General features: G+C 40.4%; 1 pseudogene; it reads right to left on the bottom strand.

Annotated features, from left to right (window-relative positions):
• LOC100581185 overlaps positions 1-15,051 on the bottom strand; it is a 37,140-nt pseudogene extending 22,089 nt beyond the window's left edge.
• Positions 15,052-24,637: the final 9,586 nt, after the last annotated feature.

A 24,637-nucleotide genomic window follows, 5' to 3' on the forward strand; every position in this document is an offset into this window, starting at 1 on the left:
TTAATCTTATTCAGGTAGAATTCTCTGAGCCTAGAACAGAGACCAGAACATAACTTTTGCTCAGAAATACACCTGTGGTCTAAATGAATAAACTGAAGTTCTCGGAACTGATCACTCTGGGTATTCTAGAAAGCAGAAAAGGGCTCAAGCTCCTGCACCCTTTCATTCTAATGACATGCTATATCCCTTCTCCTCCCTGTGAGAAATTAAGGCAAACTTCCTTTCTCTCCTCTTTCTAGTTGGAAGAAGGATTCACAGATAAGGAAACAGTGATTGTAAGAAAGAAAAAAAATTTCATTAAGAATTATCTCTTTTCTGCCGGGGCGGTGGCTCATGCCTGTAATCCTAGCACTTTGGGAGGCTGAGGCAGGTGGATCATGCAGTAAGGAGTTTGAGACCAGTCTGGCCAACATGGTGAAACCCCATCTCTACTAAAAATACAAAAATTACCCGGGAGGTGGAGGTTGCAGTGAGTTGAGACTGCACCATTGCACTCCAGCCTGGGCAACAGAGCGAGACTCCATCTCAAAAAAAAAAAAAAAAAAAAAGAATTATCTGTTTTGATGGGTCTCATAGTGCCAAAAGTCTGAGCAAGTTTTAGGGATTTTTGGAAATGATGATGGCATAGTTAGGTAAAAAATAGAGAGGAATTTGAGGTAGAGGTAAGCAGACATGAATAATTAAGGAAAGCAGAGAGCATGCTGAATCAAGCTCTAAAAATTGGGACATATCCCCAGTAGGACATTGAGTCCTCTTGACTTGCTTATTGGCTTTCAGCCCTATGGGATGTTAGCAACCTTTACAATCTGTCTGTAACCCCACTGAGGGTATATAGTTTGAACCATATGAAATTGCTGATATTTTATTATTTTGACTTACAAAAATAGAATTTCATATAATTTATCCTACATTAGTTGAATCCCTTCTTGTAAGCTCAAGCCAGAGAATGTAGGAGAAACTAATTTAGAAAGATTCAAGCCAGGTTAGTAGCATTAGTGGCATTTCAGAGGATACCTTAAGTTCTTTAAGTTACTGAACAATACTCCATAGATGCTCCTTATCTGTAGGGTCATTCCAAGTACTAAGGGTCTCTACTCAACTCCAGTGTGTTTTTCCCAAGAGAAAGAGAGGGTACTAACCTCAACTTTTGTCAGAAATCTACAGTACAAAGATAAAGGGTTTACAAACATCGGAGTTAAGGGAGAAAAAAAGATAACGGGGGCAGCCTCTTAGTACATCCTCACACATTAGGGAGAGGCACCAACCTCACAGATCCTGTTGAGGACATGACACAAGATACTCTAGTTTCTTTCAACCAGTTTTGTAGTTCTCCTTGTAGGGATCTTTCACCTCCCTAGTTAGCTGTATTCCTAGGTATTTTATTCTTTTTTGTGGCAATTGTGAATGGGAAGTCATTTGTGATTTGGCTCTTGGCTTGACTGTTATTGGTGTGTAGGAATGCTAGCAAGTTTTGCACATTGGTTTTGTATCCTGAGACTTTGCTAAAGTTGCTTATCAGCTTAAGAAGATTTTGGGCTGTGACTATATGGTTTTCTAGATATTGGATGATGTTCTCTGCAAACAAGGATAGTTTGACTTCCTCTCTTTCCACTTGAATGCACTTTATTTCTTTCTCTTGCCCGATTGCCCGGGCCAGAACTTCCAATACTACATTAAATAGGAGTGGTGAGAAAGGCCATTCTTGTCTTGTGCCAGTTTTCAAGGGGAATTCTTCCAGCTTTTGCCCATTTAGTATGAAGTGATTGTGGGTTCGTCATATATGGCTCTTAACATTTTGAGGTATGCCCCTTCAATGCCTTTTTGAGAGTTTTTTACATGAATGGATGCTGAAGTTTATTGAAACCCTTTCTTCATTTATTGAGATAATTATGCGGTTTTTGTCTTTCATTCTATTTATGTGATGAATCACATTTATTGATTTATGCATGTTAAACCAACCTTGCATCCCCAGGGATAAAGCCTCGTTCTTCATGGTGGATAAGCTTTTTGACGTACTTCTATATTCAATTTGCCAGTATTTTGTTGAGGATTTTGCGTCAATGTTCATCAATGATATCGGCCTGAAGTTTTCTTCCTTTCTTTCTTTCTTTCTTTCTTTCTTTCTTTCTTTCTTTCTTTCTTTCTTTCTTCTTTCTTTCTTTCTTTTTTTTTAAACTTTAAGTTCTGGTGTACATGTGCAGAACGTGCAGGTTTGTTACATAGGTATATACATGCCATGGTGGTTTGCTGCACCCGTCAACACATTATCTACATTAGATATTTCTCCTAATGCTATCCCTCCCCTAGCCCCTATCCCCCGACAGGCCCCAATGTGTGATATTCTCCTCCCTGTGTCCATGTATTCTCATTGTTCAGCTCTCACTTATGAGTGAGAACATGTGGTATTTGGTTTTCTGTTCTTGTGTTAGTTTGCTGAGAATGATGGTTTCCAGCTTCATCCATATCCTTCCAAAGGACATGAACTCATCCTTTTTTATGGCTGCATAGTATTCCATGGTGTAAATATGCCACATTTTCTTTATCCAGTATATCATTGATGAGCATTTGGGTTGGTTCCCAGTCTTTGCTATTGTGAACAGTGCCACAATAAACATACGTGTGCATGTGTCTTTATAGTAGAATGATTTATAATCCTTTGGTTAGGGCCAGGCGTGGTGGCTCATGCCTGTAATCCCAGCACCTTGGGAAGCTGAGGTGTGTGGATCACGAGGTCAGGAGATTGAGACCATCCTGGCTAACACGGTGAAACCCCGTCTCTACTAAAAATACAAAAAATTAGCTGGCCGTGGTGGCAGGCGCCTGTAGTGCCAGCTACTCAGGAGGCTGAGGCAGGAGAATGTTATGAACCAGGGAAGCGGAGCTTGCAGTGAGCGGAGATGGTGCCACTGCACTGCAGCCTGGGGGACACAGTGAGACTCCATCTCAATAAATAAATAAATAAATAAATAAATAAATAAAATCCTTTGGATATATACCCAGTAATGGGATTGCTGGGTCAAATGGTATTACTAGTTCTATATCCTTCAGGAATCACCACACTGTCTTCCACAATGGTTGAACTAATTTACACCCACCAATGTGTAGAAACATTCCTATTTCTCCACATCCTCTCCAGCATCTATTGTTTCCTGGCTTTTTGATGATCACCATTCCAACTGGCATGAGATGGTATCTCATTGTGGTTTTGATTTGCATTTCTCTAATGACCAGTGATGATGAGCATTTTTTCATATGTTTGTTGGCTGCATAAATTCTTCTTATGAGAAGTGTCTGTTCATATCCTTCCCCCAGTTTTTGACTGGGTTGTTTTTTCATGTAAATTTGCTTAAGTTCTTTGTAGATCCTGGATATTAGCCCTTTGTCAGATGGATAGATTGCAAAATTTTTCTCACATTCTGTAGGTTTCCTGTTCACTCTGATGATAGTTTCTTTTGCTGTGCAGAAGCTCTTTAGTTTAATTAGATCCCATTTGCCTATTTTGGCTTTTGATGCCATTGCTTTTGGTGGTTTAGTCATGAAGTCTTTACCCATACCTATGTCCTGAATATTATTGCCTAGGTTTCCTTCTAGGGTTTTTATGGTTTTAGGTCTTACGTTTAAGTCTTTAATCCATCTTGAGTTAATTTTTCTATAAGATGTAAAGAAGGGATCCAGTTTCAGCATTCTGCATATGGCTAGCCCATTTTCCCAACACCATTTATTAAATAAGGAACCCTTTCCCCATTGCTTGTTTTTTTCAGGTTTGTTAAAGATCAGATTGTTGTAGATGTGTTACTTCTGAGGTGTTACTTCTGAGGCCTCACTTCTGTTCCACTGGTGTATATATCTGTTTTGGTACCATTACCATGTTGTTTTTGTTACTGCAGCCTTGTAGTATAGTTTGAAGTCAGGTAGTGTAAAGCCTCCAGCTTTGTTCTTTTTGCTTAGGATTGTCTTGGCTATGTGGGCTCTTTATTGCTTCCATATGAAGTTTAAAGTAGTTTTTTCCAATTCTGTGAAGAAAGTCAACTGTAGCTTGATGGGGATAGCATTGAGTCTATAAATTACTTTGGGCAGTATGGCCATTTTCATGATATTGATTCTTCCTATCCATGAGCATAGAATGTTTTTCTATTTGTTTTTGTCCTCTCTTATTTCCTTGAGCAGTGGTTTGTAGTTCTCCTTGAAGAGGTCCTTCACATCCTTTGTAAGTTGTATTCCTAGGTATCTTATTCTCTTAGTAGCAATTGTGAATGGGAGTTCACTCATGTTTTAGCTCTCTGTTTGTTATTGGTGTATAGGAATGCTTGTGATTTTTGCACATTGATTTTGTATCCTAAGACTTTGCTGAAGTTGTTTTATCAGCTTAAGAAGATTTTGGGCAGAGATGAAGGAGTTTTCTAAATACACAATTATGTCACCTGCAAACAGAAAATTTGGCTTTCTCTTTTCCTAATTGAACACCCTTTATTTATTTCTCTTGCCTGATTGCCCTGGCCAGAACTTCCTATACGATGTTGAAGGAGTAGTGAGAGAGGGTATTCTTGTCTTGTACTGGTTTTCAAAGGCAATGCTTCCAGTTTTTGCCCATTCAGTATGCTATTGTCTGTGGGTCTGTCATAAATAGCTCTTATTATTTTGAGATACGTTCCATCAATACCTAGTTTATTGAGAGTTTTTAGCATGAAGTGCCGTTGAATTTTGTCGAAGGTAGATAAATCCACAAAGATGGGAAGAAACCAGTTCAAAAAGCTGCAAATTTGAAGAACCAGAATGTTTTTTCTCCTCCAAAGGAATATAATTCCTCACCAGCAAGGGAACAAAACTGGACGGAGAATGAGGTTGACAAATTGACAGAAGTACGCTTCAGAAGGTGGGTAATAAAAATCTCCTCTGAGCAAAAGGAGCATGTTCTAACCCAATGCAAGAAAGCTAAGAACCTTGAAAAAACGTTAGAGAATTGCTAAGTAGAATAACCAGTTTAGAGAAGAACATAAATGACCTGATGGAACTGAAAAACACAGCACGAGAACGTGGTGAAACATACACAAGCATCAATGGCTGAATCGATCAAGTGGAAGAAAGGATATCAGAAATTGAAGATCAAATTAATGAAATAAAGTGAGAAGACAAGATTAGAGAAAAAAGAGTGAAAAGAAACAAACAAAGCCTCCAAGAAATATGGGACTATGAGAAAAGATGAAATATACATTTGACTGGTGTACCTGAAAGTGACGGGGAGAATGGAACAAGTTGGAAAACACTCTTCAGGATATTATCCAGGAGAACTTCCCCAACCTAGCAAGACAGGCCAAGATTCAAATTCAGGAAATACAGAGAACACCACAAAGATATTCCTCGAGAAGAGCAACCCCAAGACACATAATCATCAGATTCACCAAGGTTGAAATGAAGGAAAAAATATTAAAGGCAGCCAGAGAGAAAGGTCGGGTTACCCACAAAGGGAAGCCCATCAGCCTAACAGCAGATCTCTCTGCAGAAACCCTACAAGCCAGAATAGAGTGGGGGCCAATACTCAACATTCTTACATAAAAGAATTTTCAACCCAGAATTTCATAACCAACAAAACTAAGCTTCATAAGCGAGGGAGAAATAAAATCCTTTACAGAGAAGCAAATGCTGAGAGATTTTGTCACTACCAGGCCTGCCTTCCAAGAGGTCCTGAAGGAAGCACTGAATATGGAAAGGAATAACTGGTACCAGCCACTACAAAAACATTCCAAATTGTAAAGACCATTGATGCTATGAAGAAATTGTATCAACTAATGGGCAAAATAATTAGCCAGCATCATAAATACAGGATCAAATCCAGACGTAACCATATTAACCTTAAATGTAAATGGGCTAAATGTCCCAATTAAAAGACACAGACCAGCAAACTGGATAAAGAATCAAGATGCATCAGTGTGCTGTATTCAGGAGACCCAACTCATGTGCAAAGACATACATAGGCTCAAAATAAAGGGATGGAGGAATATTTACCAGGCCAATGGAAAGCAGAAAACAGCAGGGGTTGCAATCCTAGTCTCTGATAAAAGAGGCTTTAAACCAACAAAGATCAAAACAGACAAAGAAGAGCATTACATAATGGTAAAGGGATCAATGCAAATATAAGAGCTAACTATCCTAAATATATATGCAGCCAATACAGGAGCACCCAGATTCATAAAGCAAGTTCTTAGAGACCTACAAAGAGACTAAGACTCCCACACAATAATAAGTGAGAGACTTTAACACCCAACTCTCAATATTAGACAGATCAATGAGACAGAAAATTAAAAAGGATAGCCAGGACTTGAACTCAGCTCTGGTCCAAGCTGACCTAATAGACATCTACAGAACTCTCCACTCCAAATCAACAGAATATACATTCTTCTCAGCACCACATCACACCTGTTTTAAAATTGGCCACATAATTGGAAGTAAAACACTCCTCAGCAAATGCAAAAGAATGGAAATCATAACAAACAGTCTCTCAGACCACAGGGCAATCAAATTAGAACTCAGGATTAAGAAACTCACTCAAAACCTCACAACTACATGGAAACTGAACAACCAGCTTCTGAATGACTACTGGGTAAATAACAAAATGAAGGCAGAAATAAAGATGTTCTTTGAAACCAATGAGAACAAAGACACCAATGTACCAGAATCTCTGAGACACATTTAAAGCAGAGTGTAGAGGGAAATTTATAGCACTAAATGCCCACAAGAGAAAGCAGGAAAGATATAAAATCAACACCCTAACATCACAATTAAAAGAACTAGAGAAGTAAGAGCAAACAAATTAAAAAGCTAGCAGAAGACAAGAAATAACTAAGATCAGAGCAGAACTGAAGGAGATAGAGACATAAAAAGCCCTTCAAAAAATCAATGAATCCAGGAGCTGGTTTTTTGAAAAGGTCAACAAAACAGATAGACTGCTAGTCAGGATAATAAAGAAGAAAAGAGAGAAGAATCAAATACATGTAATAATAAATGATAAATGGGATATCATCACTGATCCCACAGAAATACAAATTACCATCAGAGAATACTATAAACACCTCTATGCAAATAAACTAGAAAATCTAGAAGAAATGGCTAAATTCCTGGACATATAAACCCTCCCAAGACTAAACCAGGAAGAAGTCGAATCCCTGCATAGACCAATAACAAGTTCTGAAATTGAGGCAGTAGTTAATAGCCTACCAACCAAAAAAAGTCCAGGACCAGATGGATTCACCACTGAATTCTACCACAGGTACAAAGAGGAGCTGGTACCATTCCTTGTGAAACTATTCCAAACAATAGAAAAAGAGGGAATCCTCCCTAACTCATTTTATGAGACCAGCATCATCCTGATACCAAAACCTGGCAGAGACACAACAAAAAAAGAAAATTTCAGGCGAGTATCCCTGGTGAACAGCTATGTGAAAATCCTCAATAAGATACTAGCAAACTGAATCCAGCAGCACATCCAAAAGCTTATCCACCATGATCAAGCTGGGTTCATCCCTGGGATGTAAGGTTGGTTCAATGTATGCAAATCAATAAACGTAATCCATCACATAAACAGAAGCAATGACAAAAACCATTAGATTATTTCAATAGATGCAGAAGTTCTTTTCTGTGTGTGTCTCTAACAGGTTTTGGTATCAGGATGATGCTGGCCTCATAGAATGAGTTAGGGAGGAGTTTCTCCTTTTCAACTTTTTCAAACACTTTCAGCAGGAATGATATTAGGTCTTCTTTGTACATCTGGTAGAATTCAACTGTGAATTCATCATGGGTTTTTTTGGTTAGTAGGCTATTTATTACTGCCTCAATTTCAGAAATTGTTATTGGTCTGTTCAGGGATTCAATTTCTTCATGGTTCAGTCTTGAGAGAGTGTATATGTCCAGGAATTTGCCCATTTCTTCTAGATTTTCTAGTTTATGTGCATAGAGGTTTTATAATATTTTCTGAGGCCGGGCACGGTGGCTCACGCCTGCACTTTGGGAGGCCGAGGTGGGTGGATCACAAGGTCAGGAGATTGAGACCATCCTGGCTAATGTGGTGAAACCCCGTCTGTACTAAAAAAAAAACACAAAAAATTAGCCGGGCGTAGTGGCGGGTGCCTGTAGTCCCAGCTACTCGGGAGGCTGAGGCAGGAGAATGGCGTGAACCCGGGAGGTGGAGCTTGCAGTGAGCAGATATCGCGCCACTGCACTCCAGCCTGGGCGACAGAGCAAGACTCCGTCAAAAAAAAATTTTTTTCTGATGGTTATTTGTATTTCTTGGGGGATCAGTGATAATATCCCCTTTATAATTTTTGATTGTCTTTATTTGAATTTTTTTCTCTTTTCTTTGTTAGTCTAGCTAATGGTCTATCTATTTTATTAATTTTTTCACAAAACCACCTCCTAGATTTGTTGACCTTTTAAATGCTTTTCCTGTCTTTAGGTCCTTCACTTCAGCTCTGATTTTGGTTATTTCTTTATAATTTTTATTATACTTTAAGGTCTGGGGTACATGTGCAGAACGTGCAGGTTTGTTACATAGGTATACATGTGCCATGGTGGTTTGCTGCACCCGTCAACCCATTATCTACATTAGGTATTTCTCCTAATGCTATCTCTCCCCTAGGCCCCCACCCCTCGACAGGCCCCAGTGTGTGATGTTCCCCTCCATGTATCCATGTGTTCTGATTGTTCAACTCCCACTTATGAGTGAGAACATGCAGTGTTTGGTTTTTTGTTGTTGTGTTAGTTTGCTGAGAATGATGGTTTCCAGCTTCGTCCGTTTCCCTCCAAAGGACATGAACTCATCCTTTTTTATGGCTGCATAGTATTCCGTGGTGTACATGAGCTGCATTTTCCTTATCCAGTCTATCATTGATGGGCATTTGGGTTGGTTCCTAGTCTTCGCTATTGTGAACAGTGCTGCAATAAACATACATGTGTATGTGTCTTTATAATAGAATGATTTATAATCCTTTGGGCATATACCCAGTAATGGGATCTCTGGGTCATATGGTATTTCTAGTTCTAGATCCTTGAGGAATCACCACACTGTCTTCCACAATGGTTGAACTAATTTACACCTCACTAACAGTGTAAAAGCATTCCTATTTCTCCACATCCTCTCCAGCATCTATTGTTTCCTGACTGTATGTGTGTGTGTGTGTGTGTGTGTGTGTGTGTGTGTGTGTGTGTGATGGAGTCTCGCCCTGTCACCCAGGCTGGAGTGCAGTGGCGCCATGTCGGCTCACTGCAACCTCTGCCACCTCCCAGGTTCACGCTATTCTCCTGCCTCAGGCTCCCGAGTAGCTGGGACTACAGGCACCCACCACCATGCCCGGTTTTTTTTTTTTTTTTTTTTTTTGTATTTTTAGTAGAGACAGGGTTTTACCGTGTTAGCCAGGATGGTATCGATCTCCTGACCTCATGATCTGCCCACCTCGGCCTCCCAAAGTGCTGGGATTATAGGCATGAGCCACTGTGCCCGGCCTGTTTCCTGACTTTTTAATGATTGCCATTCTAACCGGCATGAGATGGTATCCCATTATGGTTTTGATTTGCAGTTCTCTAATGACCAGCGATGATGAGCATTTTTCCATATGTTTGTTGGCTGCATAAATGTCTTTTTTTGAAAAGTGTCTGTTCATATCCTTTTCCTCCTTTTTGATGGGGTTGTACGTTTTTTTCCTGTAAGTGTAAAATCTTTGTAGATTTCTTTAGCCATTTGTCAGATGGATAGATTGGAAAAATTTTCTCCCATTCTGTAGGCTGCCTCTTCACTCTGATGATAGTTTCTTTTGCTGTGCAGAAGCTCTTTAGTATAATTAGATCACATTTGTCTGTTTTGGCTTTTGATGCCATTGCTTTTGGTGATTTAGTCATGAAGTCTTTGCTCCTGAATATTATTGCCTAGGTTTTCTTCTAGGGTTTTTATGGTTTTAGGTCTTATGTTAAGTGTTTAATCCATCTTGAGTTAAATTTTCTATATAGTGTAAAGAATGGATCCAGTTTTAGCTTTCTGCATGCGGCTAGCCAGTTTTCCCAACACCATTTATTAAATAAGGAACCCTTTCCCCATTGCTTGTTTTTTTCAAGTTTGTCAAAGATCAGATTGTTGTAGATGTGTGGTGTCATTTCTGAGGCCTCTGTTCTGTTCCATTGGTCTGTATATCTGTTTTGGTACCAGTAGCATACTGTTTTCGTTACTGTAGCCTTGTAATATAGTGTGAAGTCAGGTAGTGTGACGCCTCCAGCTTTGTTCTTTTTGCTTAGGGTTGTCTGGGCTATGCGGGCTCTTTTTTGGTTCCACATGAAAGTTAAAGTAGTTTTGGGCCAGGTGCAGTGGCTCACACCTGTAATCCCAGCACTTTGGGAGGACAAGGTGGGTAGATTGCTTGAGGTCAGGAGTTCAAGATGAGCCTAACCAACATGGTTAAATCCCATCTCTACTAAAAATACAAATATTAGCCAGGCATGGTGGTGGGTGCCTGTAATCCCAGCTACTTGGGAGGCTGAGGCTGGAGAATCGCTTGAATCCTGGAGACAGAGGTTGTAGCTGAAATCACGCCACTGCACTCTAGGCTGAACGACAGACGAGACTTCGTCTCAAAAAAAAAAAAAAAGAAAGAAAAAGAAAAACAATAAATTTAAAGTAGTTTTTTCCTGTTCTGTGAAGAAAGTCAACAGTTACTTGTTGAGGATAGCATTGAATCTATAAATTACTTTGGGTAGTATGGCCATTTTCACAATATTGATTCTTCCTATCCATGAGCATGGAATGTTCTTCCATTTGTTTGTGTCCATTTATTTCCTTGAGCAGTGGTTTGTAGTTCTCCTTGAAGAGGTCCTTCACATTCCTTGCTTTATTCCTAGGTGTTTTATTCTCTTTGTAGCAATTGTGAAGGGGAGTTCACTCATGATTTAGCTCTCTGTTTGTCTGTTATTGGTGTATAGGAATGCTTGTGATTTTTGCACATTGATTTTGTATCCTGAGACTTTGCTGAAGTTGTTTTATCAGCTTGAGGAGATTTTGGGCTGAGAAAATGGGGTTTTCTAAATATACAATCATGTCACCTGCAAACAGAGACAATTTAACTTCCTCTTTTCCTAATCGAACACCCTTTATTTCTTTCTCTTGCCTGATTGCCCCGGCCAGAACTTCCAATACTATGTTGGATAGGAGTGGTGAGAGGGGGCATCCTTGTCTTGTGCTGGTTTTCAAAGGAAAGTCTTTCAGTTTTTGCCCATTCAGTATGCTATTGTCTGTGGGTCTGTCATAAATAGCTCTTATTATTTTGAGATGCGTTCCATCAATACCTAGTTTATTGAGAGTTTTTAGTATAAAGAGTTGTTGAATTTTGTCGAATGCCTTTTCTGCATCAGTTGATGCAGTTGAGATAGTTATGCGGTTTTTGTCATTGCTTTTGTTTATGTGATGGATTACGTTTATTGATTTGCATATGTTGAACCAGCATTGCATGCCAGGGATGAAGCCAACTTGATCATGGTGCATAAGCTTTTTGATGTGCTGCTTGATTCAGTTTGCCAGTATTTTATTGAGGATTTTCACATCGATGTTCCTCAGGGACATTGGCCTGAAATTTTCATTTTTTGTTATGTCTCTGCCAGGTTTTGGTATCAGGATGATGCTGGCCTCATAAAATGAGTTAGGGAGGATTCCCTCTTTTTCTATTGTTTAGAATAGTTTCAGAAGAAATGGTATCAGCTCTTCTTTGTACCTGTGGTAGAATTCAGCTGTGAATCCATCTGGTCCTGGACTTTTTAGGGTTGGTAGGCTATTAACTACTGCCTCAATTTCAGAACTTGTTATTGGTCTATTCAGGGATTCGACTTCCTCCTGGTTTAGTCTTGGGAGAGTGTATATGTCCAGGAATTTAGCCATTTCTTCTAGATTTTCTAGTTTATTTGCATAGAGGTATTTATAGTATTCTCTGATGGTAATTTGTATGTCTGTGGGATCAGTGATGATATCCCATTTATCATTTATTATTACATGTATTTGTTTCTTCTCTTTTTTCTTCTTTATTATCCTGACTAGCAGTCTATCTATTTTGTTGATCTTTTCAAAAAACCACCTCCTGGATTCATTGATTTTTTTCAAGAGTATTCGTGTCTCTATCTCCTTCAGTTCTGCTCTGATCTTAGTTATTTCTTGTCTTCTGCTAGCTTTTTAATTTGTTTTCTCTTGCTTCTCTAGTTCTTTTAATTGTGATGTTAGGATGTTGATTTTATATCTTTCCTGCTTTCTCTTGTGGGCATTTAGTGCTATAAATTTCCCTCTACTTTGAAGCTGAATTAGTTTCTAAAATTGAACGTGAATTGACTCTCCTTGTAACCATCCAGTAGTGTCTCACATCTATTTAAATAAAATTCAGGCTGGGTACGGAGGCTAGTGACTGTAATCCCAGCACTTTGGGAAGCCAAGGCAGGCAGATTACCTGAGGTCAGGAGTTTGAGACCAGCCTGGCCAACATGGTAAAACCCTGTCTCTACTAAAAATATTAAAAAAATTAGCCTGGCATGGTAGTGGGCGCCTGTAATCCTGGCTACTTGGGGGCCGAGGCAGGAAAATCACATGAGCCCAGGAGGCAGAGTTTGCAGTGCCATGCCATTGCACTCCAGCCTGGGCAACAAGAACGAAATCCCATCTCAAAAAATAAATAATGAAATAAAAAAATGAAAAAAAATAAAATAAAATTCAAATTTCTTACCATGGGCATCAGAGCCTAATATAATGAGGCTCCTGACTTCCTCTCTGCTTCCTACCTCATCTTCTGCCTCTCCATTTCCTTGAATGCTGTAGTTCAGTCCCTCTAGCCTTCTTTCTGTCCCTGCACATAATTTCCCACACCAGGGCTTCCCCCGCCACCCCCACATTCTGTCTCCCTGGAACTTTCGTCTGTTAGATCTGCACATGGCTCTCTACTTACTTTGTTGTCTCAGCTGAATATCACTTTCTCAAGCAGAGCTTTCTAAACGCATGAACTAAAGTTGGGTGAATCTATTTCTCTCTTTTCCACAAACCTGATGTCTTTTCTTCAGTGCACTATTACTCTCTAATGTTATCTTCTTTGTTAAATGCATATTGGGTTAATGTCTGTCTCCTCTACTGTTGCGTAACTACCATGAGAGTCAGGACCCTCTCAATCGTAATCAAATAGAATGATTTGAACTTAGAATGGAGCCGAGTACACAGGAGCTGCTGAGAGAAATAAGTGTGGCTTACATGAATAAACGAGGGATCTGGGAACTGATCACTGTTTGGATCCTGGAAAGCAAGAAGGAGCTCAAACACCAGCACTCTTTCATTTTGATGTCATACTAGACCCCTTCTCTTCCTGGTGTGAAATACAGGCAAAGTTCTTCTTTCTCCTCCTTCTAGTTGGAAGAATTCACAGATAAAAATTAACAGTGACTTAAGAAATAATAAATTTTTAAATTAAGGTTCATCTTTTTTTTGCCTGGGTGCAGTGGCTCACACCTATAACCCTAGCAGGTTGGGAGGTCAAGGCAGGAGGACTGCTTGAGTCCAGCAGTTTAAGACCAGCCCGGGTAACATAGCAAAGTCTCATCTCTAGCAAAATTACAAAAATCAGCTGGGCATGGTTTCCTGCCTGTAGTGTCCACTACTCTGGAGGCTGAGGAGGGAGGCTCGCTTGAGCCTGGGAGGCAGAGGTTGCAGTGAGCCTAGATCATAACACTGAACTACAGCATTGGTAACAGAGCCAGGCCTTGTCTCAAAAAAAGGAAAAAGTCTCTTTCAATGGATCTCGTAGTGGTCTGGGTCTGTGCAAGCTTTAGGGATTTCTGGAAATGATGACAACATAGTTGGGGAAAAAGAAAAACTAGAGAAGAGGTAAGCAGACATGGCTAATTAAGAAAGCTGAGGGCATGAGGGGTGAATCTATGAAATTTAGGACAAGACCCCAGTAAGACAATGAGTTCCCAGGACTTTCTCATTGACTTTCAGCCCTAAGAGATGTGAACAATGTCCACATTGTCCCTGTAACCCCACACAGTATATAGTTTGAACATTATTAAATTTCTGATATTTGACTGTTTTTGACTTACAAAAATAGAATTTCATATAATTTATCCTACGTTTGTTGAATCTCTTCTTGTTATGTCTAGTTAGAGCATGTAGGACATGTAGGAGAAATTTCTATAGAAAGGTTAAAAGAGATTCGTAATAAACACTAACCTGGGCCAGGTTTTCAGAGGATGCCTCAAGTTCTTTAGGCACCAAAGAACACCCCAGAGATGCTCTTTATCTGTAGGGTGACTCCAAGTACTAAAGATCTCAGCTTCAGTTCCAGGGATTCTTCCCCATAAGAAAGAAAGAGCACTAAGTATGACTTCCGTCAGAGAACCTACATACGCTACAGGGATACAGGCTTTATAAGATTGAAGTTCAGAAAGAAAAAGAAAGGAGATAATGGGGAGGCCACTGGTCCATCCTCACATTTGAGGAAGAGGGGCCAACACCAAAGTTCCTGTGGAGGACACAACACAGGATCGTCTAAGAGAGACCCTTTGAATTTCCTTGACTCCCACAGAATTTTCAGAAAAAATCTCGTTTTGTCTGACATAAGTCAACATAATAAAGGGAAGTGCTGTGTGGGGAATTTATTTTAGCATCCTTATTTCCAAATCTTCTGAAGACCCTGAGGACATGTGATGCCAAGGTTTTATTGGTGGAGATTTGAAAACAAATGACCTGTACAAAGGCCCCTTACACAAGTCTCATGGAGAGGGCAAGTAGCCAAGCTCCTTTTGTGGTGGAAATAATTTGGGATCCAATAATAAAGATGGGCAATCTCTGATGAAAACGTCACAAAGCCTTAAGGGACATGGCCTGGGCACAATGTTAACAAAACTTCCTATTTTCCCCACCCCATAGTAGCTCAGCACCCACAATGTGCACTTATGTCAGGTGTCCCCAGCCAAAGCCAGTGGGGAGCTCGGCGCCATTAGTGTCACTGTCAGAGCTACCATGCAGGAGCCTCCAGGGAGCTTCAGACACACCATGCTGGAGAAGAGGACAGGGCCAGGGGCCAGAGGAGTAGACAAGTCTTACTCAGGAAGAACTATGAACCCCTCCACCCACATTCCAAATTATAGGGAGGAAGTTACTGATTCCCTTGCTCCTGGGTTGTGTTGGAGAACCAATCAGCATCTGAGTTCAATAGCATCATCAGTTGCTGGTCAGAGATGCTGTATGAAGGTCCTCTTCTGAAACAGAATTTCCTTCTTTAAAGCATTGTTTTAAATTGGTACTTGAAGGGATCCAGTTTCAGCTTTCTACATATGGCTAGCCAGTTTTCCCAGCACTATTTATTAAATAGGGAATCCTTTCCCCATTTCTTGTTTCTGTCAGGTTTGTCAAAGATCAGATAGTTGTAGATATGCAGCATTATTTCTGAGGGCTCTGTTCTGTTCCATTGATCTATGTCTCTGTTGTGGTACCAGTACCATGCTGTTTTGGTTACTGTAGCCTTGTAGTATAGTTTGAAGTCAGGTAGCATGATGCCTCCAGCTTTGTTCTTCTGGCTTAGGATTGACTTGGCGATGCGGGCTCTTTTTTGGTTCCATATGAACTTTAAAGTAGTTTTTTCCAATTCTGTGAGGAAAGTCATTGGTAGCTTGATGGGGATGGCATTGAATCTATAAATTACCTTGGGCAGTATGGCCATTTTCACGATATTGATTCTTCCAACCCATGAGCATGGAATGTTCTTCCATTTGTTTGTATCCTCTTTGATTTCATTGAGCAGTGGTTTGTAGTTCTCCTTGAAGAGGTCCTTCACATCCCTTGTAAGTTGGATTCCTAGGTATTTTATTCTCTTTGAAGCAATTGTGAATGGGAGTTCACTCATGATTTGGCTCTCTGTTTGTCTGTGATTGGTGTACAAGAATGCTTGTGATTTTTGTACATTGATTTTGTATCCTGAGACTTTGCTGAAGTTGCTAATCAGCTTAAGGAGATTTTGGGCTGAGACAATGGGGTTTTCTAGATATACAATCATGTCATCTGCAAACAGGGACAATTGGACTTCCTCTTTTCCTAATTGAATAGCCTTTATTTCCTTCTTCTGCCTGATTGTCCTGGCCAGAACTTCCAACACTGCGTTGAATAGGAGTGGTGAGAGAGGGTATCCCTGTCTTGTGCCAGTTTTCAAAGGGAATGCTTCCAGTTTTTGCCCATTCAGTATGATATTGGCTGTGGGTTTGTCATAGATAGCTCTTATTATTTTGAGATATGTCCCATCCATACCTAATTTATTGAGAGTTTTTACATGAAGGGTTGTTGAATTTTGTCAAAGGCCTTTTCTGCATCTATTGAGATAATCATGTGGTTTTTGTCTTTGGTTCTGTTTATATGCTGGATTACATTTATTGATTTGCATATGTTGAACCAGCCTTGCATCCCAGGGATGAAGCCCACTTGATCATGGTGGATAAGCTTTTTGATGTGCTGCTGGATTCAGTTTGCCAGTATTTTATCGAGGATTTTTGCATCAGTGTTCATCAAGGATATTGGTCTGAAATTCTCTTTTTTGGTTATGTCTCTGCCAGGCTTTGGTATCAGGACGATGCTGGCCTCATAAAATGTGTTAGGGAGGATTCCCTCTTTTACTATCGATTGGAATAGTTTCAGAAGGAATGGTACCAGTTCCTCCTTGTACCTCTGGTAGAATTCGGCTGTGAATCCATCAGGTCCTGGACTCTTTTTGGTTGGTAAGCTATTGATTATTGCCACAATTTCAGAACCTGTTATTGGTCTATTCAGAGATTCAACTTCTTCCTGGTTTAGTCTTGGGAGGGTATATTTGTCAAGGAATTTATCCATTTCTTCTAGATTTTCTAGTTTATTTGCATAGGGGTGTTTGTAGTATTCTCTGATGGTAGATTGTATTTCTGTGGGATCGGTGGTGATATCCCCCTTTTCATTTTTTATTGCATCTATTTGATTCTTCTCTCTTTTCCTCTTTATTAGTCTTGCTAGCGGTCTATCAATTTTGTTGATCTTTTCAAAAAACCAGCTCCTGGATTCATTAATTTTTTGAAGGGTTTTTTGTGTCTCTATTTCCTTCAGTTCTGCTCTGATTTTAGTTATTTCTAGCCTTCTGCTAGCTTTTGAATGTGTTTGCTCTTGCTTTTCTAGTTCTTTTAATTGTGATGTTAGGGTGTCAATTTTGGATCTTTCCTGCTTTCTCTTGTGGGCATTTAGTGCTATAAATTTCCCTCTACACACTGCTTTAAATGTGTCCCAGAGATTCTGGTATGTTTGTCTTTGTTCTCGTTGGTTTCAAAGAACATCTTTATTTCTCTTTTCATTTCATTATATACCCAATAGTCATTCAGGAGCAGGTTGTTCAGTTTCTATGTAGTTGAGCAGTTTTGAGTGAGTTTCTTAATCCTGAGTTCTAGTTTGATTGCACTGTGGTCTGAGAGACAGTTTGTTATAATTTCTGTTCTTTTACATTTGCTGAGGAGAGCTTTACTTCCAACTATGTGGTCAATTTTGGAATAGGTGTGGTGTGGTGCTGAAAAAAATGTATATTCTGTTGATTTGGGGTGGAGAGGTCTGTAAGCTGAAACTGGATCCCTTCCTTACACCTTATACAAAAATTAATTCAAGATGGATTAAAGACTTAAATGTTAGACCTAAAACCATTAAAATCCTACAAGAAAACCTAGGCAATACCAATCAGGACATAGGCGTGGGCAAGGACTTCATGTCTAAAACACCAAAAGCAATGGCAACAAAAGCCAAAATTGACAAATGGGATCTAATTAAACTAAAGAGCTTCTGCACAGCAAAAGAAACTACCATCAGAGTGAACAGGCAACATACAGAATGGGAGAAAATTTTTACAACCTACTCATCTGACAAAGGGCTAATATCCAGAATCTACAATGAACTCAAACAAATTTACAAGAAAAAAACAAACAACCCCATCAAAAAGTGGGCGAAGGACATGAACAGACACTTCTCAAAAGAAGACATTTATGCAGCCAAAAAACACATGAAAAAATGCTCATCATCACTGGTCATCAGAGAAATGCAAATCAAAACCACAATGAGATACCATCTTACACCAGTTAGAATGGCCATCATTAAAAAGTCAGGAAACAACAGGTGCTGGAGAGGATGTGGAGAAATAGAACACTTTTACACTGTTGGTGGGACTGTAAACTAGTTCAACCATTGTGGAAGTCAGTGTGGGATTCCTCAGGGATCTCGAACTAGAAATACCATTTGACCCAGCCATCCCATTACTGGGTATATACCCAAAGGACTATAAATCATGCTGCTATAAAGACACATGCACACGTATGTTTATTGCGGCACTATTCACAATAGCAAAGAGCTGGAACCAACCCAAATGTCCAACAACGATAGACTGGATTAAGAAAATGTGGCACATATACACCATGGAATACTATGCAGCGATAAAAAATGATGAGTTCATGTCCTTTGTAGAGACATGGATGAAACTGGAAACCATCATTCTCAGTAAACTATTGCAAGGAGAAAAAGCCAAACACTGCATGTTCTCACTCATAGGTGGGAATTGAACAATGAGAACTCATGGACACAGGAAGGGGAACATCACACTCCGGGGACTGTTGTGGGGTGGGGGGAGGGGGGAGGGACAGCATCAGGAGATATACCTAATGCTAGATGATGAGTTGATGGGTGCAGCAAAACAACATGGCACATGGATACATATGTAACAAACCTGCACATTGTGCACATGTACCCTAAAACCTAAAGTGTAATAATAAAAAATAAAAAATAAAATTAAAAAATGAAGAAAATAGAAATTAAAAAAAAATTAGTACTTGAAAGATTTGATCCAGTTGCATGTAAAACACTTTAATTGGGTCCGATTGTGAGCCAGCTCTGTGCTGGTCAGTGACGTGTTCACAAGTTTGAGCCTTGTAAGAGCATTCATTTCCCACTTGAGAAGACAACTGTTTGCAGGAGTGAGTGTGTGAGTGTGTTTAGGAGTAAAGGAGATGGAGGGAACATGGTTGTAAATCCGGAGACCTTTAATCTGGTCTTTATTGCACCATATCTTAATGTTGTAGATTTGGGAAAATTACTTCATGTCTCACAGTTGAAATGAAGGCACTGCCATCTTTCAGGTCTTTCAATACTGAAAAATGCTTGATTCTGTGGACGCCTGAAGGAGCAGCAGCCCCGGGTATCTGATGATATGACAGAATGACAGCTGTTGACTAGAGAACTTAATCCATACCTATTTACAGGTAGTGATGTCTTTAATAAGTTAAAGGAAATTGAAAGTTTGTTAATAATTTAATCTGAGTAAAAATATCTTTTTCAAGTGTGTCTCCTGATGCTGCCCTCAGGTTTAGTGGCACCTCCAGAACACACACAGGCAAGGGGCTAACAGGGGCCACCAATGTGCAATGGAGTGTCTGTAGGTGCCTTTGTATAGCACTTACCCTAACAATGTGATAAGGTCAACTGTGCAATCCAAGTATTCCTGGGTCTGAGAGATCGATTGAAGACTGTGAAAGTCAGCTGTTCATAGAACAACTCTTTTTTTTTTTTTTTTGAGAGGGAGTCTCGCTCTGTTACCCAGGCTGGAGTGCAGTGGCATGATCTCGGCTCACTGCAACCTCCGCCTCCTCAGTTCAAAGACTCTCCTGCCTCAACCTCCCGAGTAACTCTGACTACAGGCACGTGCCACCATGCTTGGCTAATTTTTTGTATTTTTAGTGGAGATGGGGTTTCATTGTGTTAGTCAAGATGGTCTCGATCTCCTGACCTCATGTTCTGTCTGCCTTGGCCTCCCAAAATGCTGGGGTTACAGGCGTGAGCCATCGTGCCTGGCCACAATTTTGTTTAAAAATAACGAATATTTTATGTGAAGAGTGTTCAATCCCTCATTCCTGGTTCCCACTATGATTTCCTCATTTGATTGAGGCTATAGCACTTTATATTATGTTTCTCTTCTTTTATCAAAAGGGAAGATATAAGATGACTTTGCTAACTAATACATTTCAGAATATTCAGGAAAGGGAACACTAGGGAAAACTATGAATTACATCAGTTGATGTAACTATATAATATTAAACGTATTATTATACATTTAGATAATTATATACATTTAATTTAGATATACATTTAGATAATTATTATGCTTTTTATTAATATAAATATAACATCTAAGATTCAGAATGGACTTCAGAGTACAACCATGTTTATAAATTTCTGCATTAATTCACACGCTACCACGTAGGCACTCATTTTTCTTTTCTTTTTTTTTTTTTGAGATGGAGACTCGCTCTGTCGCCCAGGCTGGAGTGCAGTGGCATGATCTCTGCTCACTGCAAGCTCAGCCCCCTGGGTTCATACCATTCTCCAACCTCAGCCTCCGAAGTAGCTGGGACTACAGGCGCATGCCACCACTTCCGGCTAATTTTTTTTGTATTTTTAGTAGAGACAGGGTTTCACCGTTTTCGCCAGGATGATCTCGATCTCCTGACCTCATGATCCCCCTGCCTCAGCCTCCCAAAGTGCTGGGATTACAGGGGTGAGCCACCGAGGCCGGCCTAAAGTCTGTAACCTGTCTTTATGGATAACTACTTTTGAGGCCGTACACTTCTTTCAGTAAAAATGTTGTCTAAGTAATGGTATGGTGAAGTTGTTTGTACCTTTTCTGGAGCTATTTTGAGATTCCATTTAGTTAAAGCCTGCTTTGTTTCTCAGAATAACTGATGTAAGATTCAATCTGTAGGAGCGGCCAAAAGAATGTCATCCATAAAATGAACGATGTAAGCAGTAGGAAACATATTTTGAGGCTCCTTTAATGCCTGTCCTACAAAATGCTGACATGGCGTAGGACTGTTAAGCATGCCTTGGGGTAAAACTCTCCATTGATAGCAAGAAACAGGTTCTCTTTGATTAATAGAAGGCACAGAGAAGGCAAATCGAGGCTTATCCTTCTCGTGTAATGGTATAGTGAAGAATCAATTCTTAAGATCTATTATTACAAGAGGCCAATCTCTAGGAATGACCACTGGGGTTGGCACATGTTGCTGTAATGGACCCACTGGTTTAAATTGTGCATTAATAGCTCTCCAATCATGCAGCAGTCAGTCACCATCTTCCGGACTTTTTTGGAGTAACAAACACTGGTGAATTCTGGGGGCTAACTGACTCCTCTATGTCCAGTTATTCTTATACTAGCTGCTGAAGTTGCACAGCTTCTCCTGAGATAAGGGCCATTGATCCACTCATATGGGTTTTTCACTGGCCATTCTAATGGTAAGGCAGAGGGTGGAGGAGAAATATGAATGACCCCACCAGAAATCCTGACGTACTAGCCCTTTTCTATCTGTTTTTCCAGTTATTGATATCGGGTTAAGTTTTCCTCGTAGGAATTTGCCTAAACCTTTCCCACTCTGATATCCCATGTCCTTCAACATTTTAAATTCTGGGTTATCAAAGTTTTCATTTGTAAGTCTCATATTCCATGCTGTAAGTTAGTCTCAATCCCATAAATTGATTGCTATATTTGCAACATAAGGCTGAAAAGTACATGACTGTCCATTCAGACCAAGACAAGGTAAAATCTCAGCACTCTGTTGAACACTTTTAGCTGCTCCTACTCCCACTAGGGATGTGGAGATCAGTCTGAGAGACCATACTGGGGGCCAGTCCTTACTGGATGTTACTGACACATCAGCTCCTGTGGATACAGGAGCCCATATAAGCCCATAAAATTTCTTTCCTTTAATTTGTACTACACAGGTGGGTCTATTAGAGGCTGGGCTGGGATAGATAGATTTCCCATGTAGTTGTGCTCCCAAACCCTTTATTTCCTCATTTCTCCTTTCATGGAGAAGGATGTAATTTACAGGGAATAAGCAACAATTGAGCAATATATTCTCCCAGTTCAGAAACTCAAAGATCTTTTGACATTAAAACTACTTGAATTTCTACTTCGTAATCGGAGTCAACTACTCCAGGGACTACAGCCATGCCTTGCAAGTTAAGGGCATAAAATTGGTCCTATGTGGCCTGTTGGTAAAGGTCCCCAAATGCTACTGGGAACTTTGGTAGGTTTGTCTCCTCCAACTAATGTAGTTCTTTCTCTGGCGGGGAGATCTAATCCTGTGCTTCCTGGTGTTCCTGGGGTGAGGAACACCAGGAATCAATGTTTCTCCTGGGACCCATCCCTGAAGTGGGACTGTGGTCTGAACTGTAAATGCCCTCATTGTTTGGGGGGCATGGGTCCAGGCCCCCTTCTAGTTTCCCGACACAAGGGTGCTATTTTGATGAAATTTTGAGCGGCACTGATTAGCCCAGTGATTTCCTTTGTTACAGTGAGGACAAAGTCCTGGTGTTTTTTCCGCTGAGTGGGGCACTGCATTGTAGGGTCCTTTCTGTCCTGAGATCTGACGGCATTCCTTTTTGAAATGTCCAGTTTTTCCACAATTATAACATTTTCCCATTTTAGGGTTTGACCTTGGCTCCTTTTAGATTTGTCGGCTGCTAAGTTAGCCGTTGCCTGCGCTAATATTGTAGAGCGAGGAAGCTCAGTTCCCACATCTTGACAAGCTCTGAGAAAATTTCCCAAGTTATTTGTACACCTCACAGGTGCCAATGCACATTTACAATCTGTGTTTGCTTTCTCAAAAGCTAGAGTTAAGGTTAGCATTTCTGCAGCAGTGGTATGAGGAATCTGATGCTTCACTGCCTCTTGTAATCATGCAAGAAATTGTGCATAAGTTTCCTGCGACCCTTGCGTGATATGTAAAAAGGATTGTACTGGGACTCCCTCTTCTGGAATTGTGGCCCAATCGCATTTAGCAGCCTGTGCACACTGCTGGCGTTTGGGAGTGCCATGTGATGTTCCAGGTCTGAATAAGGGCCATTACCTAACAGCATGTCCTCTGTAATGTCTCTGTGTCCAGTAACACAATTCTGTCTAGACTGGTCTGCACACATTTCTTGCCAATTTAAATTCTATGTCAGGTATGCACTGGGAGACAAACACGTGTGAGCCAAATGCTTTACATCAAAGGGTAGAAGGCACACAGCACCAAATACAGATTCTAGCAATCCTGAAGTGAATGGGCTCTGTACACCTTTGTTTACCACACTCGTTTTAATTCCTTCAACAACTTAAACTCTAGTGGAGTGTGTTCATGAATAAGCTGCTATGGATTATTTGGATCAGGCCTTACAGAAATAAGAAAAGTGCAAGGTCCTAAGGGCTCCCAGCTATAGCAGCAGAGTGTGAAATTTTCTGTATTGGGGTCTCTATTTCTGCTATTGAAGGAAGCAGTACAGAGGTTTCTGCTATTGGAGGAGGCAGTATAGGCCAAGTTTTATCCTCCCTCTCCTGTTTTTTATTTTCAATTGGAGCTGTGGGTGGGATAACAGATTCTTTCAGATTTTTAGACTCAGAACATCACTCCTTCTGTCCAGCAGTATAAGAAGGAGATAATGGCAGAAGGACAGTATGGACTAAACTCCAAGTGGAGAAAACAGAAGGATTAACTTTGAGACCTTTTTGATGAGCCTGTTTTACTCCTTCTGCTCTGTCCCAATTTTCCATATCAAGAGTGCCTGTCTGTGGGAACCAAGGGTTATGCGTAATAACCTCCTGCAGCATCTTAGTTAATGTCTGAGATCTAACCTGAGCACCAGATTGTTTCAAAAAACTTTAAGCAACTGCACATAATGTTTTTCTTCAATAGAAAATATTTGCCCCATGTTACGCTGATTCAGAAAACTTCCCGTTCCCAATACTTCTTTAGAGCACTGACCTTATATTGCTCCCAGTACCTCTTTAGGGCACTGACATTATATCTGCTGCCAGCACACTCATCCTGCGGTCCCCATTCATCGTGTTAATTTCAGTTCCTCTGCTCCAGCAGACCTTCTTTGTTCACGTCCTCGTGTCCCTGTGTTTGGAAACCACTAGGGCATCACCCTGTTGCTATTTGAACGTCACTATGCCGAGGACCCTGTTGGACTGAACAAGGGAGGATGAACTCAGGAATAAAGACAAAAGAGTATATTTGGAAGAAGGGGTCGGGGGCACCTTCCTCTTAGTGAACAAGGGCCATGAACTTTGAGCTCTCTTCATACATATTGAAAAGAGATAGCGAGAAGGGGGTAGCTGTGGGTCTGCTGCTTGCTCCAGAGCAGCCTTGCAAGACTGCATTCCTTGAACAATAGGCTCTAAATGTCCCAGTAGATAACCTCAAGGAGCCCGGCGCCAGTGAGTGATTGCCCTCAGCAAACCTTCTGGCAGCCAGCACAGAGGAGAGTTTGCCCCTATTCTGTATTCATGATAAACAGTTTGCTGTTTGATCATATAGCCTAACAGGAATGCTGAGTTGGTCACGATTCTCTGGCCCCCGGCTCCCTACACTAAATGGATTCAACATGAAAGTGGTTGAATTTATGCAACAGTCTAGTTTTTTATAATGGAACAAGCAAAAATAAACCATAAAGAAGTGAATTGGGTGGTGAGTGTATAAAAGATGTGAGTCTAGACCGGTGTGGTGGCTCATGCCTGTAATCCCAGCACTTTGGGACGCTGAGGCAGGTGGATTACAA

This window comes from Nomascus leucogenys, chromosome 22a, assembly GCF_006542625.1.
Source record: "Nomascus leucogenys isolate Asia chromosome 22a, Asia_NLE_v1, whole genome shotgun sequence".
NCBI lineage: Eukaryota > Metazoa > Chordata > Mammalia > Primates > Hylobatidae > Nomascus > Nomascus leucogenys.